The 11,897-nt window shown below is 34.5% G+C and overlaps 1 long non-coding RNA gene across 1 annotated transcript; it reads right to left on the bottom strand.

Annotated features, from left to right (window-relative positions):
- Window positions 1-8,980: 8,980 nt before the first annotated feature.
- On the bottom strand, window positions 8,981-11,642 carry LOC108366485 (uncharacterized). Its single transcript, XR_001848089.1, has 4 exons — window positions 11,333-11,642; window positions 10,378-11,267; window positions 9,524-10,054; window positions 8,981-9,464 (listed from the first exon to the last, which is right to left on the bottom strand). It is a non-coding gene; the product is annotated as an uncharacterized LOC108366485 (long non-coding RNA).
- Window positions 11,643-11,897: the final 255 nt, after the last annotated feature.

Genomic DNA, 11,897 nt, shown 5'->3' with positions numbered 1-11,897 from the left:
AAAGTGTTGGATCGGCAGGAGGGGTAGTAACATTCATAGCACAAACATACAGTTGTAGAAAAAGGGAGGAATCGGACAAATTTTTCTGCTAACGCAAAAAGGCTTGGTGAAAAATTTGTAGAAGGCCAAAGTCAAGAAAGCCGGGTTGATCAAGGATCAAAAATTTGATAATTTTTCCTCATATTATTGTTAAAAGCAATTGAAACGTGCGCTTTATTGAGTTTTCTTTGAAAACCCTACAACAGAGGTTTTGGGGCCTATAAAGATATATCTAGCTTGTCCTATATCCTATGTACATATGCACATATGTGTGTTCAATGGGAGCAGTGATGAGGCGGCATATGATGAAAACGTTGAATACGCGTTAGAAGAAACATCGATTGCACAAAAGAAAATTTTAATTACCAGAAGCACATAGTTGGTGCTGTAAAAACAGTGCTTAAAATCAACCAATTCTCAAATCAGTCTACACATACATATTTGAGACGGTTGCAAAAGGTAAGTGATACAGAAACTAAATTAGTTAGCTACGTACATTTATAAGCATAATAAAATTGTCGAATGGCATTGTACATTTATTATTTCTTTATACATGTAATTTTATTCCCTGCCCCGCCCGCATACTAAACCAGAAATTTATCTCTTTAATTAGGCGTCCAATCTGTTGTTGAGGTACCTACTCCGTAGGTATGTCAAGAGAATTAAGAAAAATGGTGAATTTCTTTATGCTATTGTTGCTTCGTTGAAGTTATTGACGCTTCGCTGGTATAAAATCCTACCCATTTTCTTTACAAATATTTCTTTTAACAAATACAAATACCAATCGATGGGTGCATATAAATTCTAACTACAAATTTGGCCGTTGAGCTTGTTTCGATTTTTCACATTTGCTGTTGGCGAGGTAATCGCAACCAACATGTGGAATATATTTTCCCGTCTTATCCGCTGTATTTTTTCGAAAGAAGATACTTATTGCGGATATTGTTTTTTATTTAGATATTTATCTACATAATAAATTTAGACTTACAGGTTCTTCTCCTGGATAAAAAGTTTTTGGTAAGCGCCATTTTGAAGATTTTTAGTTAAAGATGCAGTTATATATTTTAAAATAAGTTCTTTCGATTGCTGTCGTCAGTTTAAATATATCCTTAAGTTCCCGAGATATTAGATAAAAAGTATCTTTAACTGCGTTGACCAATACAAAAAATAGTGTTGCTATGCAAAAACGGTTTGTAGGTAATGTAAAAATTATTACTTTAATTTGAAAGGACTGAAGAGCAGAACCTTGCTTTCTCATAGCCCAAGAATAATAGCGCTGAGAAAATATATGGCATAAGTACTAATCTCTTTCGATACTATGAGCTCTTATTTCCACCTGTAAGATATCTGCAAGTATTACAAGGTTTGCCGAGAGTGCGTAATCTTCTTCGATAATCCTGCTGTTCCACAGAATGAAAGCGTTTACCCGTCTTTAATTCAGCAGACTTCTTGATATACCGATGACCCGTTGATGTGCCTAGGATATCTGTGAAGCTTAAACAGTTTTGCGCTTCTTTGTATGCATTCTTAAAGAATGAGGCTTTATTGGCTCATCTAAAATGTAAACTTGTAGAGGGGCACCTAAATATCGTCATTTCAGCGCCATCTATGTTTTGGCTCCATTTTTTTGCAGAAGCACTTATCATTATTATTACCCGTTAATCCATGTTATACGATAAGGACGGGTTCTCTAAATATCTCGAGTCCGGCGCCATCTGTCGGCACCATTTTTTGCAGAAGTAAATTATACGCTGCAGAGCGGAATTTCAAATTCATGTAACGTAACACCAGAAAAGTAGAAAAGATTTATAAATTTAAAAATTAGCCAATTAATCTTAAACATTTCCAATATTACTACAAAAATTGTATACAAATAGTCTTGCTCGATTTGCCGAGTTTTGGAATTTTATAATCCAAGTCAAAATCGACTTCTGTTTTTTGTAATGTCGCGCCAGCGCGTATGTTTCCTAATATCTTTAAATCGTTACTACCAACAGTTGTATTTTTTTTTTTACTGAATAAAGGGCCATTTAATTGCTATGTAAATCCAGAAAAATATTTTTAAAATTTTCACTGTTTCAATGAAATTAGTAAGGGTTATAATCCCTGAACGCGGCCGACGGCCGCCTACTAAATTTTTTTTTGATTGATTGATTGATTTACATTTTCTATGTCAAAATCCTAATCCTAACCCTTGTTTGTAGAGAGGTCCGACGGGGAAGGATGACTTTGGGTGCCGCACCCACTCGGCATCCGCTCCATACCACAAAATAATTAACCAAACACTGAACTTCATATACACAAAAATAATTATCATTCATATTCATTCATTTATTTATTTACTAAAACAATAGTACAATAAGATCTGAGATCTTTTATAGTACAACCAAAAGGATATAATAAGGTAATAATGATTACTTAAACTAAAACTTATAACAAAGTACGACTAAAACTCATAATAAAAAGTACAGACAATTAAACAATACAGTGGTTATACATATTAACTTGAAATTTTATACTCAGATAGCGAATCTCATAACTATACAACATAAATTATTTTAACGAAAGTACGCATATAGAACATCCTTAAATTTGGTTTTATTTACACTACTGCGAGTTGCCGTTGGAATAGAGTTCCAAATTCGAATAGCATTGACAAAGAATAGCCGTGCGGCGGTTAGATAATTATAATCTGGTACTATCAAATCATTAATTCGAGCTGATTTAGGGAAAATGAGCTTGTCATATAGATAACCAGGCTCCTTGTGCACAATAAGTAAGATGCAGTTTCTGGCTTTCAGATAATCAGATATTTCACAGCCTAATAAACATGACCTCCAACCAGAGATATGGTCAAATTTAGCTAACCCGAACACATATCGTGTAACATGGTTGAATGCTACATCAATTTTATGAGCAGATAGAGAACTCAATTTACTATAAACAAGCACAGGGTAGCATATGATTGGCATTATTAATTGTATCGCAAGCTTTCTCCTAACCTGGACCGGCGTATAATTCGCAGAGATTCGTAAATTTCTTAGGATGTTGTATACTTTGCTAACTATCGAGTTCACATGATCATCACATGTTAAACTAGTATTAATGATGAACCCAAGATTAGTCACTTTAGACACAAGTTTTAGACACTTATCAGCTATATATAAGGGCGGCACGTTTGAAAAATTTATTCGTTTTTTAGAGACCGGCAGCACGTAAGATTCATCACTGTTTAGACACAGGTCATTTCTCCTCGCCCATGCAAAGATGGATGTTAAGTCGTTATTAAGCCTTGTACAATGGTCACCTGTGTCCTCATGATTTCCAGACAGGTACAGTTGGATGTCATCCGCATATGCATGCATATATACATGATGGCATGCAGAAAATATGTCATTTATAAAAAGACTGAACAATAGTGGACCCAGGATAGAGCCTTGGGGTACACCAGCTAGCAGTGGTTTAAGACCAGAGGTATTGGAGCCAATTTAGCCCCGAAGCCAAAGTAGCTTTTTAATTTCATACAGAGTAAGTCGTGGTTCACGGAGTCAAAAGGTCCTCTAATGTTATCTAAAATTTTTAAACAATTAAAATAAAATTATTTAAAAATTTCTTGAACTAGTATAATTCTTGAAGACTTTGGAGAAAGTCTATCGGCCCGTTTTTGAGAAATTGCATTCCAAACTTCAATCGATATTTCCCAAACCTGCTGATTTGTACTATGTAGTTTTGGTGGAACTTTCCGATATAGGCGATTGTTAAAGGGGTGCGCATTGGCTTCCATATAATGAATAAACTCAATTTATTTGTATATGGAAGAAAACCGCAACATCCTTGGCGAAAAAAATTCTAAAAAGTCAGCGGTAACTTTTAGACACTTGAAACTTGCACATTATCAGACTAAAATTGATTGGGCTATAAAACTGTGTATTCAGAAAAATTCAAACACTTCCGAGAAAAAAGTTTGAAATTTAGGTGAAAATTTGTTGCACTTTTTTGTAGTTTTCTATAAGTTTTTAAACTTGGGTTTATATGGGTTTTGTTAGATAAAGAACTGTATTTTAATTGAAAATTCTTAAAAATAAATAAATAAAAATAAGTGGCACACAATATCACTTTGAAATGGCGTGCTATAGATATGACCGATACTGTATGTGTGTTTACATTCCTTGAATTTCTTAAAGTTTTTGTTTTATGTAGGAACTCGTTTATTTTTATTTTATATTTATACGCAAACATATTTATGTACGTTTTTCATGTATTTAAATTAAAATTACCAAAGTTTTTGTTTTCTATGTAATAGGTATGATAGGAATACATATGAGTGGAAGATTGACCTATCTCAGCAGCCAGTTCGAAAACGCCCTATCTCAGAAAACTTTTCAAGAACGCCTTATTTCAGAATTTAGTTTAAAAACGTCCTATCTCAACTGAAGATATATTGTAAATATGTTTTCGAACTGGCTGCCGAGATATGTCGATCTTCAAGATCTAAATGTATTCGTCAATTGAACTAAATTAACTATATGAACTAAAGAACTATTTTATTAAGGTGAACGAACTACAACTAAGAACTAATGTGCCCAACTCTAATATTCAGCAAAATAGCTTTCCGTAGAGTAAATACTCAGTGTAAACCTTTAGATAAAGGCTTATAAGAAAACAAGTAAGAAAGTCTAAGTTCGGGCGGAGCCGAACATTAAATACCCGGCGCAAGTATTAAATATATGTTTTTTCCCCTTTCCGAAACCTATACCGCTAGATGGTAAGTCGGGGTGTATCAATTTTGAGTAAATTAGCGTCCTTAAATTTCGAAATATTGCAGTTTCAAGCATTTCTGAAATTTACCGTTATACGAAAATCTGCCGTTATTTTAGTCCGATTTCAATAATTTTCAACATTTTGCTTTTATGTGGCACGCACAATACCCATACCGAGTTTGGTGCAAATTGGTAGAACGGTTACCGAGATACATATATGTGATAATAAGTGGGCGGTGCCACGCCCTTTTTCCAAATATCGTTTTTATCATAAACGTATTTCTTGGTAAAGAATTGTTGCAAGCATCTATTTTGAATAAATTAGCTTTAATATTTACTGATTTATCGAAGATTTGTATTTCTCTAAATTACCGTTATATGGGATGTGGGCGTGGTTATTGTCCGATTTTAAAAATTTTCGGCCATTTGGTATGCTGTACCAATGTATTTAATATTTAATATTTACATTTTAAATCTAAAATCTAGTTATTTGGTATGCTGTACCAATGTATTTCTGTGTTCGTATGGAAAAGTAGCTTATGTCGAAAGGCTGGCTTTAGTATAATGCGGCAATCCCTTTATTTTTTAAACGGCAAGGAATTTTTCGATGAGACTTAATAAGAATATTGACTTGCTAGTATCGGAACTATTTCTTCCACGTTTATTTGTCAAAAGATGTTCAACGGCTTAACGCCAGTGAGTCATTCGCAATGGTATGCTGCGAATGCCGATTTATACTAAAGCCAGCCTTTCGACATAAGCTACTTTTCCATATGAACACAGATTTAATATTTAATATTTACATTTTAAATCTAAAATCTAATTATAAGAATGTTAAATCTTTGTTGCAATATAAGTCTAACAGACTGTAAAAAAAAAAATAAATAAATAAATAAACAACTGTGCCAAGTTTGGAAGAAATCGGTGCAGCGGTACACATGTAACCATTAGTGGGCGTGGCTACGCCCATTTTCCAAAAATCTATAATATTCTTATTTTTCGTCTAAAATTTATTGTAAATATCAATTTTGAGTGAATAATCTTCAGAAGTTACTAAAATATCGTAGTTTTCGTATTTCGGAAAATTACCGTTATATTGGAAGTGGGCGTGGTTGCAGTCCGATTTCGCCCATTTTCAATACCACCCGTCCTACGCCCGAAAGAAGTGCACTTACCAAGTTTCGTTAAGATATCTCAATTTTTACTCGAGTTTTCGTGTGCACAGACGATTAATCGATTTCTCTCTTCATTCTGATCATTTATACATTTGTCTATATCTATCTCGATTCGTTTTGCCTGTTACAAACAACCGTTATGTGAACAAGTACGCTCGGGTATAAAAATAACTACAAAACTAGCATCTTGGGAACACCTGATATAAAGCCCAAACAGCTCATCGCCAACGCGTAAAGGCTCGCAAATCTTTCGCAGAAACTTTCTCCCGAAAACTCCCAAGAGCCGCTTCATCAGATGTGTTTCCATTGTCCATGCCTCCGCGCCCACACACCAGTACAGGCATGATGAGTGACTTATAGAGTGTGAGTGACCTACACTTTTCGTAATTCGTAATTCGTAGCTCCGTTATGAAAACTGAAAAATGGACATGCTGCAACCCTTGCGGAAACGCACAGCACTATCAGTTGTTTTTGAAGTCAGCTGAGTTTACGGATTTTCCAATTTTTCTATATCTTGAAAATCATGTAAGTAACATAGCGGCCATGTGTACTATCCGCAGCACTTAAAACTTAAACTTAAAATTGTAATATCTCAGCGAAGTTTTTGTATTTTTTTCTTAGAAAAATTTCTCTGGCTTGCATACACAACTTCAAAAATGGGCAAAAACGGAATTTTTTGCAGTTATAGGTTAGAATATCTTAAAATCCTGATGTGATAGAGCAATTCTGTGGCCAGATTTTGAATTCAGCGCACCGAAACCCTTCGAGAAAATATAGTCTGGTTTCAGGGTAAAAATTTTGTCGGCCTTTGTAATTTCTCTCAGAGTGAAAATTTAAGTAATCGGTTGAAAATGAAAATGTTCAAAATTTTCGCTTTTTTTATACGGGGTCATTTGCTTTTATTTGACAATTATGAAGAAATTATTTGATATTTAAGTTTCAAGTTTATTTAATGTTTCAATTACATATACATACATTAATTAATACACATATTAATGTAATACATCTAAAAACAAATAATAATAATAATACTAACAAAAGACATTGTAATAACTAAAATTTACATAAGAGGTAGTTCCACATTATCCAATAGACTTTGTCTCAACATTGCCTTGAAAGGCGAAATACTTTGTACGGTTCAAATGCAACTGAGCAAGTTATTGAACTCAATAGGCCCAGCGTACTCTATTCTCTGTTTCCAAGCGACACCTAACAACTTTCAAACATATTCCACTTCGAGTACCAAAACTGGTTTGAATTAATTGAAAGTCTGACTTAGCATATTCCTTGTATAATCCTATAGAGCAATAGCTCAACCGCAGATCGAAAACTACCTTGAGCGCTCGATTTTGAAGAGATTAAAGATTTTAACTCCCGAGATTTTTTATGAGCATATACTATAGGTAAATAAGATAAGTGACTATTAATAGTATAGTATATAATAATTATTAAGTGACTCGATATAATAAAATTTTAACGCCACTCGAAAGTTTGTTCTTGCATTTGTACATAATACCGATTGCAGGTGAGACCCTAGATTTCAGTTTATCTATGTATATTCACATCTAAATATTTAACAGTGTCCGTCTCGTAAATCTCTTTTCCCTCAATGTAAACGCTAAGGCAGTTACCTCCTTTCGGGGAATATACGACCTAAAGCGTACAAACAGCCAACTCTGCATGATCGACACATCATACTCTCCCTGGCATTCACTAAGCGGTCTCTAGTCACTAATAGTGACTTTTGGTGGTGAACTTGGATTTAGAGACTATTTGGTATTCAGTACGCTTTCTCACGTCTCTAGTCTCAAAAATAAGTCACTAATTTGTCAGCTGGCTAAGAGCCGGTCACAAAAATAGAAGTATGTAGGAAAAACTTATTTCTTTCCATTTTGTTAAAAAAACGCGAATATGAAGCGAGGAAATTTGTTCGAAAAGTATTTCATTAGGAAATAAACCAAAATGCTTTAATATCATACAAATGTATTGAAAAAAATATATTTCTTTGTCTTTAAAACATTAAAATCTAAAGATTGTTAAAAAAATAAAGCGAATAAAAAAATACTAAAAATAAAAAATCTTCTACGCCCCAGAAGGACTTGAACCCGGACCCTCTCGGCTGTCAGCCTAATGCTTTGACCACTCGGCCATTGCGACTCTTTGAGCGGTGCGGGCAAAAGGCATACATAAACGCTATCAGTTGATTGTCCGTTTGTTTTCACCACACATTGTTGGTGGACTTTTTGTGACTCTATCCTTCTGAATACCCAAATCGTCCCAAAAATAGTGACTAATTGCTAATCTCAAATTTGGTGACTTGAGATGAGACTGAATTACTGAATCCCATGGTCTATTTAACTTTTAGTTCTGCATCGGGTCTATAGCATTTTCAGTTTAAATGAAACTTTTTTTTTCAAATTAAATGAAACCATTTTCAAACAAAGCGAAACCGTTTTCAAATTAAATGATACCGTTTTCAGGTCAAGCGAAACTATTTTCAAATTAAATAAAACCTTTTTCTGATAAAGCGAAACCATTTTCAAATTAAATGAAACCTTTTTCAGATAAAGTGAAACCTTTTTCAAATTAAACGAAACTTTATTAAAATTAAATGAAATGTTAAATGTTTCATTTAATTTGAAAAAGGTTTCACTCAATTTGAATATGTTTTCATTTAAACTGAAAATGCTATATAAGGATAAAGTAAGCATATGTCATCTGCGAACATAATCAATGCTTAAAAAGTAAGGGCCAGTATACTCCGTCAACTGCTGACTTATTACGAGATTCTCAAAAAACTTATCAATAATATAAAGAAGTGCCACTGGTCTGGTTTAGGTATAGGAACTATTTAATGAAAATGAATGTCAGGATACCAAGAATTCCCATTTATTAAATTAATATGGTGCGATTAAGTTCTTACTTTCGTAGATCATTTTAGGTGTCATATTATCATGGCCACGAACTTTAGAAACTTCATTATTTTTGTTTTCTTTTAGAAAAAAAGTAAAATTTGAGCTTTTATATTTGACCAAAAAAAATGGAAGTATAATTTTAACTGCAATTTTTGATTGAAGAAATATCGGTCATAAAATAACTGTTAATTGCTGACTTTTTTGAAAAAAGTCTGAATATTCTTTGGCTATCAAGCTTCACATTGTTATATATACATATGTATACAAATATTAAATACGCAAATTCTTTTCGACAACCTTTTTGAACTGCAATTTCAAAATTAACTACATATAACTTTCGATCCCTACTAATTTACCTCGAAAGTTTTCGGGGCACGCGAAAAGCGCCTCATATAATTTCGACAGTTATTTTTCTAGGCTGGAAAAGTTTCGAGGATTTTGAGACATTTCGCGTTTAAGGGAATCTTCTAATTTTTTACACTTGCAAGGATCAGGATCATGCGTGAGCCTACATGTTTTTGAGTCACTGGTACTTATTTAAAGCATTTTCTTTGGCGTTAGTTGATTCAGTCATACTGTAAAGGAAATATTCAATTATTGCTTTTTTAATATAATGGATACTCTTGAATATTACCCATATATGTATGTACATAGATTGCAAATAGTACCAAAAACCAGGATTTGGTAAGTTTCGCGATTCTTTGGTATCTACTCATTTCGGGGCAGGTCCGTTTTTTGCTAATTTATTCTCCAATATCCACGCGGACTACACTGCATTTTTTCTTCTAATTCCATTATGCATGGTCTACACACAGCTCACAGCAATTTTCCCTTTACTTTGTTAACGTTTTCGATGTGTTGCACTTTTTGATGAAATATCAAGAGTGTTTTTTTTTCGGCTTGCTTTATTAGAGAGTTTGTTGCTCTTTACATAGGAGGGCATTTCAATACGAATGGCAGTTCGTTGAGGTGCTCGTGTCAGGTGTTATTTTGTTGATGATTTGGGTTTTACTGGAAAATCCTTCCACAAGACACTATACAATTTATCAAGAATTGCAAGATTATAAAGTATTGCACATAATGCATCCAATGTCTTTGTTTGCAATTCAGATGACACACATATATGCATGTGAGTTGGTAAATCTCTGCGGCCGACTTGAATTTTCTTAGGTCGGTGTTATGCAGACAAACTTTTGTTTGCCAAATTAAATGGCGGCTGCTTAGTTTGCTCGGAGGTGGTTATGTCGAGTTTGGCACAGGGTTGCACGTTCATTATGGTTTTCATGGCTATTGCCAACACGAAATGAGAATTTCAGATGTACATAACGCGCAAAATTTAAAATTTTTGTATATGACAACACCGAATTTGCTGCAGTTTGACCAAACAAAATTAGTTTGCTGTGAGAGTCGCCAAACTCGCTCTCTCCGAGTTTGCTGCAACAACAATTGCACGCAGTTTGCCAAACAAAATTTCTGCATAACACCGACCTTAAACATTTACTCCACCAACTCACATTTTTTTGGTTTAATTAAGCACTGAATTTGCAACGACCGCGTTTTCCCCATCTAACAGATACATTTTAGGTGTATTTATGTTTACCAATTACTTGTTTTCGTTCGCAAAATCGTGTTAACTCTTTCAAACATATCGCACATTGTATCGCTATCTTTCACCTTACGTAAGTGATACGTATTTATGTACATATGTACATATGTAGCCAAGCTTGCCATCTCAATGAGTAGTATGTCGCTAGTTTAGCGCAATGCATATAAAATACGAATGCACGGGGTTCGAATACACATTGATACTCTCAAAAACGCACAAAAATGTGAGAATTTAGTGGCTTTGAAGAGCTTATGGCGGCAGAGGGTCGTCGAGGGCAGGGTGTTTATTTTGCGGCAACTTGTGCACAGCAACCGTTGAACACCATCAAGAGCAAGCACGTAGCCCCACATCCGCCTGGGCAATGAAATTCGTTGAGAAGGCATTGAGAGTTGCAATTTATGTATATCAGGCGTCGCGTTGTGAACCCATCCGCTCGCGAGACCTCTCCAGCTACTTCAAGCGTTCATCATTTTGCTGTATCTGTATTTACCACAGCGATTGCACTCATGTGGGACGTAAATCGAAGTGAAAGAGAAGAGGGAACATAACCAATGGCGGTTATGGCTCTTGCCTGATGACTTCCGATTGCTGACATTTCGCATATACTACTAGATGTTGTTGATTTTATATATGTATATACAAATTTTCAAGTCTGTTTAGTTTCGATGAAGTCAACCATCAGTGCCACGAGATTCCCAACTTCCTCAACAGCATATGACTAAATTTGAATGTGTTAACTTATCTGGCCTCCTTACATTATCGGTGGACCTCCCTTTAGTTTTAATATATAAAGGTAGAAATTATGTAAAGTAGTTGTACGTATTATGAGAAGCTCACCAGTTTCAGCACCAGTGTTTTAAGTTCAATCGTTGGTGTAAACGTGTTTTAAAAGCTTAAAAGTCTGACCGACCACAGATCAATGCTGGTGTGGCCGGAGCGCCGCTAAGCACACGGTGCTGTTTTTAGCACTTTGTTGGCAAGAATGTGTGCGCTAATAAAAATTTGCTCAAAAAGTGCCGTGTTCCCGAAGATGGAACGAGAGCTACCAGATTGGTTTAGTTGTTGAGCGAATATAAATTAAATAATTTAAATTTACTACACATTTCTATAAGTTACAGAACATCGATTGCACAATTTTTAAATTTTTCTCTACGTACTAATGATTTTGCCCTTACTGGCCGCCTCCACAGGATAAAATTTATTGCTGCCCAGCTGTCATTTTGGTAGCTAGATATATGTTATATCAGTGGCAATATTTGTGTGGGCTTTTTATATCTTGATATAAGCATTTGTAAGATAGCTTTGAAAATGTATTTTTGCCGGATTTAATCGCTTAAAAAATTTAGAAAATATGCTATTTTACATCCAAGTACATAATTACAAATATTTTAACAGGAAACAG

This window comes from Rhagoletis zephyria, unplaced genomic scaffold, assembly GCF_001687245.7.
Source record: "Rhagoletis zephyria isolate East Lansing unplaced genomic scaffold, Rhagoletis_zephyria_1.1 Rzeph_scaffold_00040, whole genome shotgun sequence".
Taxonomy (NCBI): Eukaryota; Metazoa; Arthropoda; class Insecta; order Diptera; family Tephritidae; genus Rhagoletis; species Rhagoletis zephyria.
This window is presented reverse-complemented; position numbering and strand designations above follow the sequence as displayed.